The 17,722-nt window shown below is 37.3% G+C and overlaps 1 protein-coding gene across 2 annotated transcripts in view; it reads left to right on the top strand.

Moving 5' to 3' along the window:
- Fgf13 (fibroblast growth factor 13) overlaps window positions 1-17,722 on the top strand; it is a 511,582-nt gene that overhangs the window by 138,418 nt on the left and 355,442 nt on the right. The gene's annotated exons all lie outside the window — the stretch shown is intronic.

The following is a 17,722-nucleotide window of genomic DNA, read 5'->3' as shown; positions in this document are numbered from 1 at the left end:
CATAATAATTACTTAAAGATAGTTAGAATTAGAGTTTCAATTAGGACATAATCAGTTTTACCTAATAGATAAATTTTACGAAACTATGTAGGTGTATGTGGAATTGCCAAGTTAAAGTGTAACCATGTACAGTGCTGAGTATACACTACATGTTCAGTAAATACCAGTTAAGTGCATAGTTATCTGTAGCAACACAAAAGAAATACTAAACTCTATTTTTAGGTGCCAATAGAAAGAGTCTATCTTGTGGGAGAGGGTTCTGAGAGAAATTCTAATTATAGGATCGCTAGCCACACAAGGATGCACTGCATAATCATGTTTTGACAACAAAAGACTGTATTTGTGATGGTGTTCACATAAGACCATATTATCCAGCTCCATTTGGGCCCTCTGAGTTGAAGTAAACTCTGTGATATTTGTTTGCACAATGATAAAATTACCTAGAGATGGAGTGGCATGACTCTATAAGCACCAATGCCTCTTTATGCATGTTATAATCCAAGCTAATCCTCTCAAGAGTGCTATCCTATTTATTTAAATGTGCTGTCACAGAAAATGGATTTGACATTTCTATTATACATAATAGAAAATTTAAAAGAACCCTTTGTTGTGTTAGCATACAAGGTTGTCTACACGACTATCTTAGGCAACTCTAACTCCCCCTCCACCAATCCAAGGTCGTGAATTCTTAAGTGTCTTTTAATATTTTCAATCTCATATAGATGCTATTTCTAGCTACCATGCATCTTCCTTGCCCCCTCTCTCACACTTCCTCCTTACACTACAGTACAACCAAATTCCTCATTTTGTGATTCTCTTCATTGACTTGTAAGTCATAGATGAAGTTCAACCTCCTTGGCATATTGTTACTATATTCATGCAACTGAACTATGATGTGACCATGTTTTCAAATCAGAAGAAGGCAAACCACTGAACTTTTCTGCACCTCACTTTTCTCGTCTTTATAAAGGAAATGTGTGATAGCACTCACTTTACAAGACTATGTGATGATGAAAGAGAATAACAGGCTTGAAATATTTCTTATAGTCACAACAGACTCCTCTCAAATGTTATCTCACTGATCTTTTTGTTGTTGTTGTTCATTTGCATACATTCAGGGGTCTGGGTTGAAAGCATTACTTTTGTCTAGGTGCTCTCTATAGGTGCCAGGAGACTTAGTTTGCTCGTGGCATCCTGAGAGAGTTCCTGTTGTTGAAAATCATTGTTTAAGAGACCTGTGATAAACAGATCAACAGTCTTGCCTTCAGTGAACCTCTATTCTATAAGTAGAAACTCCAAGTCTAGTCAGAAAGGTTTTCAGTTTTCTTTGCTAGTGCTCTCCCATTCTGTAATTATTTTATAAACTACCTTGGTTCTGACCACCCTGTTCTGGCTACCTGTGTTCAAACTTAAAATCTTTCTGCTTCAAGGGTCCCAAAATCCAGGCTTGGATTGTAGGCATGTGTACCACACCAAGCTTTATTTCTGATTTTTTCAATTAACTTGCTTTCTTTGATGGAAAACACAGAAACAAAATAAGCCTTGGACATTTGCTTTTCCTTCTCATCTGCTTTTAGAGTGCTGTTCTTCCCAGTAATAAACATACTACTTTGTATTTCATCTTTTTTTTAGAAGATCTGGACCACGTTCAATTTTAGGAAGCCTCACCTGATTCTAGAAGCTTTGGTGTCTCTCACACCATGCCTTTATCACTACTTGCAACAAAGGAAGAGGGTTTGAAGTAAACTCAACTGAACTTGACCTGAAACCTCATTACTTCCTATGCCTGTGCTCCCTATAAACTTATATCAGTTCATTATCTCTTTTTGGTTCACTATGAAGTAGGGATCTTGGTTAACAAAGTGTAGAGTTGTCATGGGCACTCAGCCAAAGAAGGCCAATAAAGTACTTTGCTCAAGCCCAGCACAAAAGAAAGTGCTCTATAAATTTTAACAGTTGGTGTGAGTCACAGAGCAATGGATGCCTGCATTCAAATATCTCTTCCATGTTTCTAACTAATTAACTTTCATGAGTTACTTACCTTAGATGAGTATTGGCTTCCTGTTTTGTAAGGGAAAATTTAATATCTATTCATCCACATGGTTTTCATAAGGATTAAATAAGATTAAAAATTTAATGACACTGCAGAACATAGTCTTTCCCATGTTAGATCTTCCTCAGGATAGGAGATCACAGTGAAAAATGGGAAACATGTATCCCTTGTCCTTGTGGAAGCAGAAAAGCAAATAAGTTAAATGATTACAGATGGAGAAAAACTGATATGGGGGAAAGAAGCAGTGCTATTATAGAGGATTCTTGTCTAATTTAAATCAGAGAATCACTGAACATTTTTGTTTAGAGATATCTACTGCAGTGAGAGCAGTGGGAAAAACAATTGAGATCGAGAGAACAACATATAGAATGCTTTTCTTTCCCTTCCTCCCTCCTTCCCTTCCTTTCTTCTTTGCATTGCTGCTGATTAAATCTAGATCTTTGTACATGTTAGGAGGCAAGCCCTCTACTGTGTGCTGAACCCCTGGTTTTCCTTTTACTTATCTATTTTAAGATTAATTTGTATTACTTTTAATTATGTGTAGGTGTGTTGTCTGCAAGGGGGTATGTACACATGAGTGCAATGCCTAAGGAGGCTAGAGGTGTCAGACCTCCTGGTAGTGATGATATAAAAGGGTATGAGATGAGGTGGGTGATGGTACCCAAACCCAGGTCCTTTGGAGGAGCAGAGAGTCCTCTTAACGACTGACTCGCCTCTCCAGATCCTTCCTCATTTATTTTTTTTAGACAACATATTTCTGAATTTTCAGACCGGCCTTGAACTTACTCTGTATTCCAGCCTATTAGTTAACACCATGAGCAAAAGCAACTTCAGGAGAGAGTTGGTTTTGGTTTACAGTTCCAAAGAGTCAATTGTTGTGAGGCAGCAACATGGCAACAAGCAGCAGGCATAGTGGCAGGAGACAGCAGCTGAGAGATCACATCTTGAACACCAAGCACAAAACAGAAACAGCAAGCTGGATATAGGTAAGGCTGTGTTCTCCCAAATCCTGCCTCCAGTGCTATGCTTTGCTCATCAAGTCTGTAATGCTCCTTCCAAAGCTCCATCAACTGAGAACCCAGTTCAGATCCCTGAAACCTCTTGCCTTAACCTTCCAAGTAGCTGTAATTATAACCCCATAACCCCTAAGCAAGTTTAGAAAGGTCTTGAAGTAGAGATAACCGGATATTCTAATTATTTTACACAGTCTACCTAATCTTTATTTAAAAAAAATATATAATAACTGTTAACATTCTCAGCTATACATATCAATGGGGTGAGATCAGATAAGTTTCATGGTAATACTTTTCAAAATTATTCTAAATAGTTTTCTCAGTTGTAGATAGTCTCAGCAGGAAACAGGAAGTACCACGAAAAAGAGTGGTTAGAGGAGGACATAAAAATGGGTCTACATACAAACCTCAGGTAAGAGTGTAGAGTCACGCGAGAGGCAGAGGCAGGAGGAGCTCTATAAGTTCCAGGCTAGTCTCGTCTATAAAACAAGTCCAGGACAATCAGAGCTATTATATAGTGAAACCTTGTCTCAAAAAACCAGAGAGAGAGAGAGAGAGAGAGAGAGAGAGACTTAAGAGACCGAAACAAGGTAAGAAAAGACAACCCATGCTAGCTTTTTTTTTTTTCTGTCAATTTGACACAAGCTTAGGCATATGTGAAAAGATGAAATCTTCACTGAGGAAAAAATATCTCCATAACATTGTACTGCAGACACATCTGTTGGGCACTTTCTTGATTAATGATCAATATGGAAGGGCCCAGACTACAGTAGGAAGTGCGACCCTTGAGCACGTCACTCTGGAAGCTATAATTAAGCAGGTTGAACAAGCCAGGAGGATCAAGCAAGTATGCCAGTATGCTTCATTTCTCTATGGTCTCTAGAGGGGTTCCTGTCCTCAGTTCCTGGCCTGACTTATTGTCAATGAAGGCCTGTGAGCTCTAAGGCTAAATAGACCAGAATTTGATGTGATTATATAGAAAGAAGTCAGAGCGATATGGTGCCATGAACCAGGGCATATCACCAGGTCCCTAGAAACTGAAAAGGACAAATATGGATTGGGAAAATGAGAGTCAGATATTTTAAATGCCTGGTTTTAGTTAGAAAAAAAAAACAAAAAAACAAAGCTAGAACCCAGCTTCCTTGACTCTGTATGCATTATCCCACTCTTTAAACACTATGCTTTATAATGGAGAACAGTCTGACAGTTTGGGGATAAATAAGTGAAGATGTGTAAAGTGGTAAAAATATACAAATATGGTGGCAACACTTTGTCTTTGGCCTTAACAGATTATAATGTTGGTGTTGAGCCTACCCTCAGGGCAGGACAGAAATTCTCACCTAAACTTTGCTTACTTCTAAGCAGTGTTCAGGGTGCCCCCAGAGACTTGAGGCTTCTGAGTACAGACATGAGATATGAGTTCCTTAAACTATAAAATGATATATATCTTGAACATTTGACTTGTAGGTGATGTTTTATTTGGAGAAACACTAAAGGATTGTGAGGCTATAAAGGATATTTAAAATAATGGCAAACCTCCTCCAAGAAGTACTACCCCAGCAATAATAGTTACTCAAATCTCCTGTGTCTCAGTGAAAGGAGATGTGGAGAGAACTGCCCTTTTAGAGACTCTCAGAGGCCTGGCCTTAAAGCATTCAAGCAGAGGGTGGCTGTGAGAAGCAACAAACTGCCATGGCTATGACAGCATCTGGGCTGTTACTTGATTTCTAAAGTGATTTAGAAAAATTGGAGCTTCGTCACCCAGGAAGCTCCAACACATTTGTGATGAAACATGTTTCTCTTTCATTGACACAGGTCAAAATCAATAGAATTCTCAAATCATCCCCAATTTCAACTGTGCTATTATTTTCATAGATCGTGACTGTCTTTGTGACCCTTAAGCATTTATTTGACATAAAATGACTTTTTAAGTTTACTTACTGGTCCCTTGCCCAACTAAGGATACTTTCTATCTGTGCTGCCTTAAATATATCATCTGGAATTGTTGCACATGAGCTGGTTCTTTGCCAGGATGCTGAGAAATGCACTTGAGCTTCCACAGGCTCCTCTTGGAGCTGAGTGAGGAAACAATAGTTTTGTGTGTGTGTGTTTGCTTGCTTGTTTGAAAATTCTCATTCTGTATGAAGAGGACACATTAAAGACCCATGTCCTGGAAATCTCTTCTGTCCTAGTTCTACCTTCTCTTAATTGTTCTTTGTCATTAAACCTTGAGCTACCAATGAAGCCTTGGTGACTAGGAAGTGCAAAATCACATTTGGGAAAGTTTCCAGCATCCTTGTAACTTTGAGAGTCTGCATTTGTAGATTCTGATATTTTCTGGCCTTGGCCTAATTGTGTTTGTGTGTGTGTGTGTGTGTGTGTGTGTGTGTGTGTGTGTGTGTGTGTGTGTGTGTGTGTGTTTTGCCTGCACATACATTCTATGTACTTGGTGCCTAAGAAAGCCAGACAATGATATCAGATTTCCTGAAAATGGAGTTATAGAGTTGTGAGCTTCCATGTGTGTGCTATGAATGGAATACAGGTCCCCTAGAAAAGCAGCCAGTACTTTTAACTGCTAGACCATCTCTCCAGACACTCTTTACCTTTTTTTAAAATATAAATTTTACTAAGTACTATTACAAATTTTATGAATGACCTTTTGAATGAGGGAGACTATAAATAGACAATTGGAAAGGAGACATCTGATATACCATCACCATACATACATATACTTTATCTGTTCAGGGTTAGGGTATATTGCTAACCAATTACATGCTGAAAAGAACATGATATTGCTGGCCTTGCTGTAGAAATAACATGATATTATTATATAAATATTGCCATATATATTTCATGTTAATCTTAGTAATACTGTTTAAAAGGAAAAATTTTAATCATTACTAATTCCAATCTTCAACAGTACAAGGACTCTTGTTTTTGAAAACATTTTTGTTTTCATAAGCTTTCTGTTTGAGGAAAATAAACAGGTGTAAAAATTCAGAAAAGATAGTGTTTAAAAACATAAATCGAATCTTCAAGATCTTGGGAAACCATATTTGCCATTGATGAGTCCTGGAGGAACAAGCAGACTCTTGCTTTAGTGGATCACCATGGCCTCTGCGCTCCTTCATGAATGTGACCCTATTCATGTCATTGGCTTTAAGCAATTCACTACTTTCCATACCTTTAATCTCTGTGTACAACTGTAATCACAACATACTAGACCATGGTCGACTACCTGTGTGTCTTCATACATGCTTCCTCCTCTGCCAGGATTACAGACTTTCTGTCCTTCCCACATACCTAGCCGTTCTCGTTCCTTTCATGTGCTGGTCTAGATGCCAGATACTTCTCAAGGTACTTGCTGTCTTTTCAGAATCGTTTCCCTGTTATTAGGTACTTTTCATAGTGGACAACTTGTTTCACTGGCTATTGATTACTGGAAGAACATTTGTCTCCTTATTAGACTATAAATTTCAGGACGTGGGATTAGTTTTGCCATTATATTTCTAGCAACTAGTACAGTGCCTGGCATAGAGTCAGTTCGGTAAAAGAATGTTGCTGTAGTGATTATGACATATGTTCTTTCAGTATTTGAAAGGCAATTGAAAAATATAATACTGAAAAAACAAGAAAAATATAATACTGGCAGAAGTTACTTTTGGAGAAGGACAGAAATGGTTGTTTAATGAGAAAAGAAAGGGGGTTTAGGCATGGATGCCACTTGTCTGTGCTTTTGATTTTCTCTGTAGATGTAGTAAAGATTATAATAAGACATACACTAATGGAGAAAAATCAGCTCATTTCAAATTTTCACTTTTGACTTCTGTACACTGGAAAATATACATTATTCGTTGATATCCTGAATGCTTCCAAAACCATTACCCACTTCAACAATTTAAATGAATTTCTAGAGATTTGACCTGTGCAGCAGCTGTTAGTTAAGGCACAGGAGGTTACTTAAGTATGACAGGTGTTAAAAAAGAGCACATGCATTCATATCACATATTTTCCCCAGGGAGATTTTGACTCTTTTTTTTTTTTTTTTAAGAAACACCTTTGATATATTAGAAATAGTTTTGAACTTGGAATCAAGATTTTCTCATCTATTTCCTAATAATGTTACTTTGGGCAAGCTGGCAGATCATTTTAACCTTTCTCATCTTTAGAATAGTCAGCTTCATGTCACTTGCTGAAATGTTTCTTACCTAAGTATGTGACTGATCCAAGTTTGTTAAATTCAGATGTCAAGGAAGGATTGACCTTTGACATGATGAGTAAGTGTGGATTTCTAACTCTTCTCAAAGTTTGTGACCAAATGTGACCATTTTCTTTGAATTTGCTAATTTTACTTATTTAAATAGCATCCTTACACAAAGAAGATATAGAAAGAAAAGTATCAAATGTAATTAACATTTTTTAAATTAATTTATTCTTGTTACATCTCAATGGTTATCCCATCCCTTGTATCTTCCCATTCTTCCCTCCCTCCCATTTTCCTCTTATTCCCCTCCCCTATGACTGTTCCTGAGGGGGATTACCTCCCCCTGTATATGCTCATAGGGTATCAAGTCTCTTCTTGGTAACCTGCTGTCCTTCCTCTGAGTGCCATCAGGTCTTCCCCTCCAGGAGACATGGTCAAATATGAGGCACCAGAGTACGTGAGAAAGTCATATCCCACTCTCCACTCAACTGTGGAGAATGTCCTGACCATTGGCTAGATAACATTTCTAAATAAAATTTATGTATTTAATAAACAAGAGCCAACAGAAACCCTAATTTTGCTTTGATAAAATCAAATTCAAATGGGGAGTTTCCCCGATGCTGCTGAGAAGAGAAGGCCTACAAACATAAATTAGGCACTGAATGTTCTCCACATATCTTTTTGAGTACCCTCAGACTGTGGTACTCTAATTATTTTACCACACCAGTAAAGAAGAGCTGGCAAATAAGGCCAAGTCTTCCTGCTACCACAAAATTCAAAGATCAGAAAGCCCATTAAAGTGCTGCTTGGTGTCTTTGAAATGTGATCTGCCACCTCAGATTGCAAGGTTATTAGCTTGCAAGAGGAAGGTGTCAGAGAAATGAGTAAGGAACCATCCATCCATGTCAGTCTTTGTGCATCCTTCACTGAGACCCCAGCAGAGCAGGAAGCAGTAGGCTCAAAGTATGTACACAAGCTCCCTCTTGCCTCTGCTGGTATAACAGAGCTCCTTAGGCTATTAGGTGACATGGATGACTTCTGCCTCACAACTGATGCATCCCGTTGTCTAAGCAAAGGTGTCTTTGGTCCATGGCACTGAAGATTCTGTCCTAATTTGTGAAATGCCATGTCTTCATTTACAGCCAACATCAAACTACAACTTCGGGTAAAAACATATTTTATACCCATTTGGTGTTTAAGTACAATATACATGTTCTGAAAGAATTCATTTTAGTTCTAATACTGGTTTTCAAACTGTGCTTCAAGGAGCCTTAGAGGTATAATCTGGATGAGTCTCAAGGGCTTCATAAGTAGGAAGTTAGAGGATGAATTGTTTGGCACCTATGAAAGGAGTGCATTTTAGTCTGCATTTCAAATTTGGCATTAGCAGAATATTTTATTTAGAGAAAAGGATTCTATGGCCAAAGCAATTAATAAGGAAAGCATCTGTTCAGCTGTGTTATATATCCTTGAAGGGGTAGAAACCTAATCTGTTTTATTTATATGGTTTCATACCTGTTGTCATTCATAGCAATATTTTCTTGCTGCCAAAATAGAATGTAACCTCATAAAGATCTCTGCCTGCTGTGCTTATGAAAAGATACCTGGGCAATTCGCACTGGAAACAACTTCATTCTCAATACATTTATTACTCTAACATGTTTAAGAATTTTACATTTTGAGAGTATGGCCAAAGTTGTAGACCCAACTACCGTGAAATATAACTGTAAGCAAGACAGTTTATCTATTCTTCCAAGGACTCCAGGTGTCGTTAAGGTTCATTCGTGTATTCATAAGACAAGAATATCTACTAATGGATTGTTGGGGGGAAATCCCTAAAGGAAGCAGGTATTTTCCCCCTAACAGGTCTCTCAATAGTTTAATGTAATATTTTATAAGGGAACCAATATTTATTACTTTTCACATGCATATAGCAATTGTCACAAGGGACAAGAAATCATAGTACACAATAAAAGCTCACTAGGTCCAAGTGACATCAGCCAACGGCAGTGACCTTTAGATATTACTGGTACCAACCATATATGCAGGTGTTTGGGCAATCATTTAATGTCTATGCATTTCAGTTTGTATCTATAAAACAAGAATGCTGTTATTGTATACTTTATCATGACCTCATGGGTAGTTGTGAGAAATTAGTGGGATATTATGTGGATCACTTATCAAAGTATAGAGGACAAAACCCTTGGTGATAATGGCAGTTGCCTAAAATGTACTTTCTTGGGTTCTTTGCAATTTTGAGATTGATTATCTAGTGGTTTCTTCTGTCTATGTTTAATTGAATTAATCAGAAACTGTTGTTATCTTTCTTAAGATTTACCTTCAAATAAATTTCATGGATAAAAACCTTGGCAGTGAGTATATTTCTCCCCAAAGCTGACCTTAGAAATTTCTTTAAATATATTAAAATTCTTTCAAGAAATTTTACACCTTCACTGAAAAGTGACTCTGCATGTCCCTTAGGAAGGCAAGGAGCCATTGACCAAAACTTCTGACAAGATGCAATCTGTAGCCAAATGTCCTAGGGAAATTCTAACATACAGAATTATAACCAGGTGGGTTTAGCCAGTGATGTGATTTGATTTCAGGCTTTTACCTAAAACCATCAAGTACTGCTCAACAAGGGGATCTTTGAAACTCATGTCTTTGCCATGTTTTTGGAGAACCATGCTTCCCTGAATCAAGGCTGACCTTTTGAATATGGCTTGACCTTTAGCCTATGTAACATGACAGGAGTGACACTGTGTGTCCTTCCGTCCTAGATTACAGAAAAAAAATTGCATCTAAAGTTTGAGTTTCTGGGAATGAATATTTTAGTAAGAGCTAAATTTCAGGTAAGAAGTGAAACTACACTGTGCCAAGGAGATATAATTACCAAAGGATACACATGTACTCCTGACTGTTCCTATGGTTCACCCATGAAGCACTACATTTGCTATGTGTATGAAGATATTTAATTAAAAACTCTTATACATCCAGTCTGAGTGAACCATTATAGGTATCCAGCTTCCTTCTGACCATAAAACAAGAACCTTATTAGATAGTCCACTTAAACCACAAAAGCCTAGAACATTATTTTGAAGACATGTTTTAGCACAAAATTAGACACTAAAACATGGCTCATTTTTACAAGTACACAGGCAGATATAAGTGCTAATGAAATGACTAAAGTTCCTTACATCTAGTAAGATTGCTAGAGAACATAGAAAACCCTTCTAATAGGGCCCACTTTGGTTGAGATTGACTCAAATAGCTGAGGCTTACCTCTTAGATCAATAATATTGCTTATAATTGGGCCAAGTCCACTGAAATAAGAAGGCAGATATCTCTTCCCCCAGATGCCTTGGCTTCTAAATTGATAGTTTCTTTCTTATTTTGTTGTATGTATTTTTGTTACTTTTGAGACAGGGTGTCATCCTATAGCCTAGGTTGGCATGAAACTTACTATTCGATCCCAACTGGCCACCAATTCATCAACAGTCTTCTTTCCTAAGACTAGTTAGTGCCAAAATAATAGGGATGATTTTCTTATTTAGACCTGTAGAGGCTTCTAAATCAATCACCTGACAGGTTGACCTATGCAAAAGTCAAAATTAGAGCTGCTTTTGAACATTCTCCACAGTTGAGTGTAGAGTGGGATATGACTTTCTCATGTACTCTGGTGACCATGTCCCCTGGTGGCACTCAGAGGAAGGACAGCAGATTCCCAAGAAGAGACTTGATACCCTATGAGCATATATAGGGGGAGGAAGTCCCCCTCAGGAACAGTCATAGGGGAGAGGAGTAAGGGGAAAATGGGAGGGAGGGAAGAATGGGAGGATACAAGGGAGGGGATAAACATTGAGATGTAACAAGAATAAATTAATAAAAAATTTTTTTAAAAAAGTAGTAACATTTTCTTAAAATAATCTTGTTTGTATAGGAGTCCGTGGCAGTTTGAATGAGCTCAAGTATTTGAATACTTCATTCTCTGTTCACAGTGGAGAGGCTCTGCAGCCCTGTTAGACGAAATGTGTTGTTAGTGGCAGGATTTGAGAGTTCATAGCTGTCTCTTTCTTCCAATTTGTTTCCTCTGCCTGGTATATGTAGTTAAGATGTGCTCTCTCAGCTTCCTGTCCTGGCTACCAGTTCCCATGTCTCCCCATCAGAATGACTCTACCTCTTGAGCCATAACTAAAAGAAACTCTTTCTTTCATAAGTTGCTTTGGTCACAGTGTTTTCCCACAGCAAAAAAAAAAAAAAAAAAAAAAAAAAAAGTAACTAATGCATGGTCCATTACTACTTTTATGTAACAAGAACAGAAATGCATAGTTGTAACATAGATCGTATGATAGTCAAAGCCAAAAATTATATTCCTAACATTTATTGACAATGTTTGTCCAAGACTGAGCCAATCATTTACTTAATCCATTGGTAGTATTTTAAATTATATATAATGCTATACTTAGACTGAATAGGAGAACTTCTTGATAATGTCCTAATTCCATATTTCCTGGAGATTACCAAATAGATAGACTTGGTCTCATTTAGTGCATATAAGTTCCTTGTGAACCAGCTACTGAGATATGTGCTTTTGTTTACTTTGTCCAGTATAGTATTCAATAGTTCTTTGAGGTATTTTCATTGCCACATTCTAGAAATAAATATGAGGCTTTTAAAGGGAAATTGTTATCCTTAAAGCTGTTGACATGACTGGGCTAAGATGTGAATCCAATCCATGGTTTCCAACTACTTGTCTCTTTTCCTTATATCAATGCTTCTAAAACTTTTATTTTTATTGTATATATATTCATTTATATATTCCTTAACAGAATATTTTGTGTAAAGAAACAACCGATGTTTCTAGTATGCAAAAACAAATTAAAGCAGAACATCCTCGGTTAGAGTCGTACTATAGTAATAGCAATTTTCTTTCAAGCATATTTTTTCTTCCCTTGACAATCTTGAACTAAATATAAGATGGATATAATTTAATAATGTATGTTTGAACCCATTTTGATTTTCCTACAATACAGATGTCTGATTGCTCTTTGGCAGTGAAAAGGAAAGTCAAAGATTACTATATCTATTAGTGTAAAGAGTGAATCTTTTCATCATTCCCAAATTCCATATTTTCTTTTCAGACCAAGGGTTAACTGCTTGAACTTAGGCTGATTATGTGATATTTCCTTTTGTGATGTTGCTACAATAGCATAATTTTGTTTAAAATGAATTATAGACGTAGAACAAGTGTTCAGGGGTTAAGAGAACTTGTTGATTTTGTAGAGGATTGAATTTCAGTTTCCAACACCCACAGGGTGGCTTACAACCATCTGTAACTCCAGTTCCAGAGGATGCAAACCCTTTCCGTGACTCTGTAGACACACCTATGGTGCATACACATATATTCAGAAAAATGCTAATAAACATAAATATAAAAATGAATTATATATAAAAATACTAAAGTTACATTTTAAAGTAAGTATATTAACATTACAATTATGTGATGCTGATTAAACAAACTATGTAGCAACTGTAATCTGAGCTTTGCATACATGATTCATTTGGATTGAGATGTGTATATTTTTTCATTTCCCCTATAGGCAAATAAAATTAGAGCAATCTGACCTTAAATATTGATGGTTATCCCTGAATAGTTTCTCTTTGATCCTACTTGACTTATATCTTCCAGTATCATTTGCAGCATGTGTGTAGAAGCTGTGAATTTTTAACAAATATTAGTAAGTGTCTGTATGAATGTCATTGTGGCACTTCATGGCATTTCATATATCTGACAAACAATAAATGGCTGGGATTGGAGAACTTGTGCATATTGGTCCCCAAATTCTTTTTACCTTGAGTTTTTATTATTATTTTATATTTTTGTTCTTGTTTTGTTTTGTTTGAGATAGGATTTCTCTTTGTACACCAGGCTGGTCTTGAAATCACAGAAATCCACCTCCTCTGCCTCTTGAGTGCTGGGATTAAAGGCATGCACCCAGCTTGTCTGCCTGCTTTTTAATGCCTCTTTCTATACCGACATAAAAGAAATGGGTAAAAATGGCCCTTGGCCTTTTATTTATCATGTTTAAAGACATATATCTATTTATCAACATTGAATAAAAATCTACTTCAAGCAAACCTGTCTATGTTTTCAATAAGCAAAACACTGGTGTTAGCTGACGTTGCAATAACAAATATATTTGTCAGCATGTATATCAAGTTACAAGTAAATTCATGAAGTAAGTACAAACTATAAATGAGATTGTAGTTAGGGACACAATGATGTGAGATGTTTAAAGGTTAGAACTAAGTATTTTAGGCTCAGGAAAGACAATGTATAACATATTTCTTTGGACAAAAAGTGCATAATAATGTTTATTAAACATGTAGCCAGGATTCTAAACATTTGTATTTTTAGGAAATGTAGAGAAAAATAGCTTTATCCGATTATTGAAAAGGCTTGCACATTGATGCCACCCTGAAATTAAAAAAGATCAGTGTTGCATTATGTAAACAGCTCTGTGTCACTTAGATTGCAAGTGACAGTATGTTTTATAAGGTCTAAAGAAGATTACATAAGAACAAATATTTTCCCAAACAATCAAATGTCACTTTGAATAAGGGGCACAGTAGAGGAGATGCAATGGATATGTGTAATGTGTGCTAAATTTGTGATTGCCTTGGGCACTACTAAAGCCACACTGGGTAATTTCACTTGACAGCCAAAAAAGAGGAGCTAAAGAAATGTGGCAGTTTCACCTCCTGTGTCTATTCACAAACTCCCATGGTGACCTCATTAATCTTGGGAGGAGAAACACTCAGAAGACTGGCTGCATAATGCCAAAATGACTGCTTGCAAAAATAAAGACCTAGTCCATCTGCCACTGGTTTTCATTATGCCGTTGTTTGGTAACTTTGTAATGGGCTGTGCCAAGGTATAATAGGTTATGGTTCAGGGAGAACGCTGACTGTATGCTGGTTGGAGCAGCAGCCAATGGTCCCCATGCGTGCTGTTTCTATCAGCTGTTTGAGTGCAAGTTCCAGCTCTCCCACCACTTTCGAGCTCCTGACTCTCACCAAGCTTCTGGCAGGAATGCTAAGGAGGCACATGGAAGCAGCCATTGGACCTCCCACCAAAGGCAAAGGACATGTGGGTGGCCATTTACATGCCAGGGTAAATACACCCAAGTTGCTAATCTCTGACTTACCTCTAAGTACACTGAGTAGAAGTTAGGTATTTTATTTCTCTCTACTTTGTGTTTTCTTCAGTTGGTCAACTGTTTAATTGAGAAGGACATTTGGTGATGTTTGATTTCAGTTCAACGAAAACTTACTATGTGACTTACTTTGTGTCAGGCAATTCTCTGGTCACTCTGAAAAATTTATCTCATTTAATTCTGATTTTTACAGAAATATTGACATATTTCCACTTAAAATTACTAAATCAAAGTCTTTTCTAATATCCCATGCTGTGGTTCTCTTAAGCTTATGGAGAAATCCATTCTACAAGTAACATTATATTGCATAACGTGGCATAAAGATAATAAGGGGATTGTATTTTAAAACGCATGTATCATTGTTGAAATCTTAAGTGAGCATTGAGAATTATAACAGGACTATTTCCCTGATGAAGTGGCATAAAAGCAAGAAATTTAGAAGAATGAAAATTTGAATATAATATGCAGAATTAAGCATATACGTGTCAAGAGTATCCTAAAATCTTGTAGCAAGCGTTACCGAAGGGCCCTGAATTACAATTGTACCTAGAACTGGGTGTGTGCACTGTTACAGGTGCCGAGTAGAGCTAGAACATTTCAAGATGTGAAAGCAGCCGACACTGTCACACACATACAAGAACTCTGGAGTGGTAAAGCCTGGCAGTAGCCACAGGATTTTGTAGCTGGGAGGTCAATGTAGACCTTGTCATTATCTCTTCATGTGAAATTAAAAGGACCAGAAGTCAGTGATTGATAATAGATAAGTCATTGATGATATAGAGTGGCCTGATGAAAAGTATCAAGGAATGTTGCAGATACCTCAGAAACATGTGCAGATTGTAGATTTTTTTTAGTTATTTCTTTTTAATTTATCCAATCCCTTTCCTCTCTCCAAAGTTTACCATCTAACTTTCTTTTCTTCCTTTCAAATGAATGGCTTTTTAATTAATTGTTGGTACATTCATATATGTTTATATAGATACATATATATTTCTAAACATAACCTGCTTGTCTGTGTAATGTTGCTTATAGGTATGTTTTCAGAGCCGACCATTTGATATTGAGTAACTAATTAATGTGCCCTGAGCTAGTGATGTCATGGATTTTGGAGGAGTACCTACAACCACAACATTACTAAACAAGCTAATTCCTAACTACGTTCTAAATATTTGTCCTTAGGCACAGAGAGACGTGTAGTCCTCACCCCGCATCAAAAAGACCTCTCATTGCAACAGATAGAGAGACCTATGAAGACTAGTCCTCATGGGTAGATATATATACAAAACAACTCTTGCAGCTGAGGCTCAAGGAATATTGCAGAAAAGGGAGCAGAAATACTGAAATATGAGGAGTAAATGGAAAAATAACTCCTTTAATTTGAGACCCTATCTGGAACACAGTGTCATTAGAGGCAAGGCAGGTTGCAGTAAAGGTACAGAGTCAAAGAAATATTCAAGATTCCAAAAGCACTAAAATTCATAAAGGGTCCAAAATACAGGATACAAAATCTTTATAGACAAAAGCAGCATTGAGATCCTGAGGTAGAATGATGCATAGGGGATAGAAAGGATTCTTAAGATGAGGACGGGACTTCCATTTGGGCATACACTAAGAATGACAGGTATGGAGTGGGAGAAGATTGTGATTTACTGGCTGCAGGAAAGCGTTATGGAGCTTCCTTTCTTTTTTTAATTTTATTAATTTATTCAGATTACAATTTAATTGTTATCCCATCACTTGTATGCTCCCATTCCTCCCTCCCTCCCATTTTTATCCTATTCCCTTCACTTAGGTCTATGACTGAGGGGGACCTCCTCCCCCACTATATGGTCATAGGCTATCAAGTATCATCTTGGTAACCTGCTTACTCTTTCTTTGAGTGCCACCAGGCCTCCCCACCAAGGGGACGTGGTCAAATATGAGGCACCAGAGTTCATGTTAGAGTCAGTCCCCACTCTCCACTCAACTGTGGAGAATGTCCTGTCCATTGGCTAGATCAGAGTAGGGGTTCAATGTTTACTACTTGTATTGTCCTTGGTTAGTGGAATAGTTTGAGCAGACGCCCCTGGGCCCTGAACGACCCATCACAATGTTCTTCTTGTAGGTTTCTAGGACCTACTGGGTCCTTCTATTTCCCCATCTCCTATATTTTTTTTTTACCTAGAGTCCGATTAGGATGTCCTCACATCTAACCCCATCTCCTGGTAAGTGAAGACTTTCATGGGAGGTGCCTTTTCGGCTAGTGCCCAATTATTATTGTTTTTTAAGGAGGAAGCCAAAGTATCTTTATTTGTATAGGATATGATAGTATCAATGAGTGAACTTAAAAACCCCACTGAGAAACTCCTACAGCTGATAAACACTTGCAGCAAAGTAGCTGGATACAAAGTTAACTCACACAAATCAGTAGCCCTCTGATATACAACTGACTACTGAACTAAGAAAGGAACCAAGAAACAACTCCTTTCACAATAACCTCAAATACTACAAAATATCCTAGGGTAACTCTAATCAAGCAAGTGAAATATTTTTTCCTTTTTTTTACTTTTAATTTATTCAAATTACATCTCAGTTGTTAGCCCATCCCTTGTATTCTCCCATTCCTCCCTCCCTCCCGCTTCCCCCCCCATTCCCCTCCCCTATGTCTGTGACTGAGGGAGACCTCCTCTCCCTAAGGTCAACAATTAATAAATGGGATCTCATGAGACTGAGAAGCTTCTGTAAGGCAGGAGACACTGTCAACAGAACAAAGCAACAGCCTACAGACTGGGAAAAGATCTTCACCAACCCTGCATCTAACAAAGGTCTAATATCCAAAATATATAAAGAACTGAAAAAATTAAATACCAACAAACCAAATAACCTAAATGAGAAATGGGGCTCAGAACTAAAGAGAGAATTCTCAACAGAGGAATATCAAATGGCTGAGGAACATTTAAAGAAATGTTCAATGTCTTTAGTCATCAGAGAAATGCAAATCAAAACATCTCTGTATTCCATCTTACACCCATTAGAATGGCTAAGATAAAAAATTCAAGTGACACAAGATGCTGGCAAGGATGTGGAGAAAGAGGAACACTCCTTCATTGCTGGTGGGAATGCAAACTTGTACAATCACTTTGAAGATCTATCTGGCACTTTCTCAGAAAACTGGAAATAGGGCTTCCTCAAGATCCAGCTATTCCACTTGAATTGCTTAAGTAACATTTTTTTATTAATTAAACATCTTTACATA

Source organism: Acomys russatus, chromosome X, assembly GCF_903995435.1.
Source record: "Acomys russatus chromosome X, mAcoRus1.1, whole genome shotgun sequence".
NCBI lineage: Eukaryota > Metazoa > Chordata > Mammalia > Rodentia > Muridae > Acomys > Acomys russatus.
The sequence above is the reverse complement of the archived record's forward strand: the minus strand, read 5'-3'. Positions and strand labels throughout refer to the sequence as shown.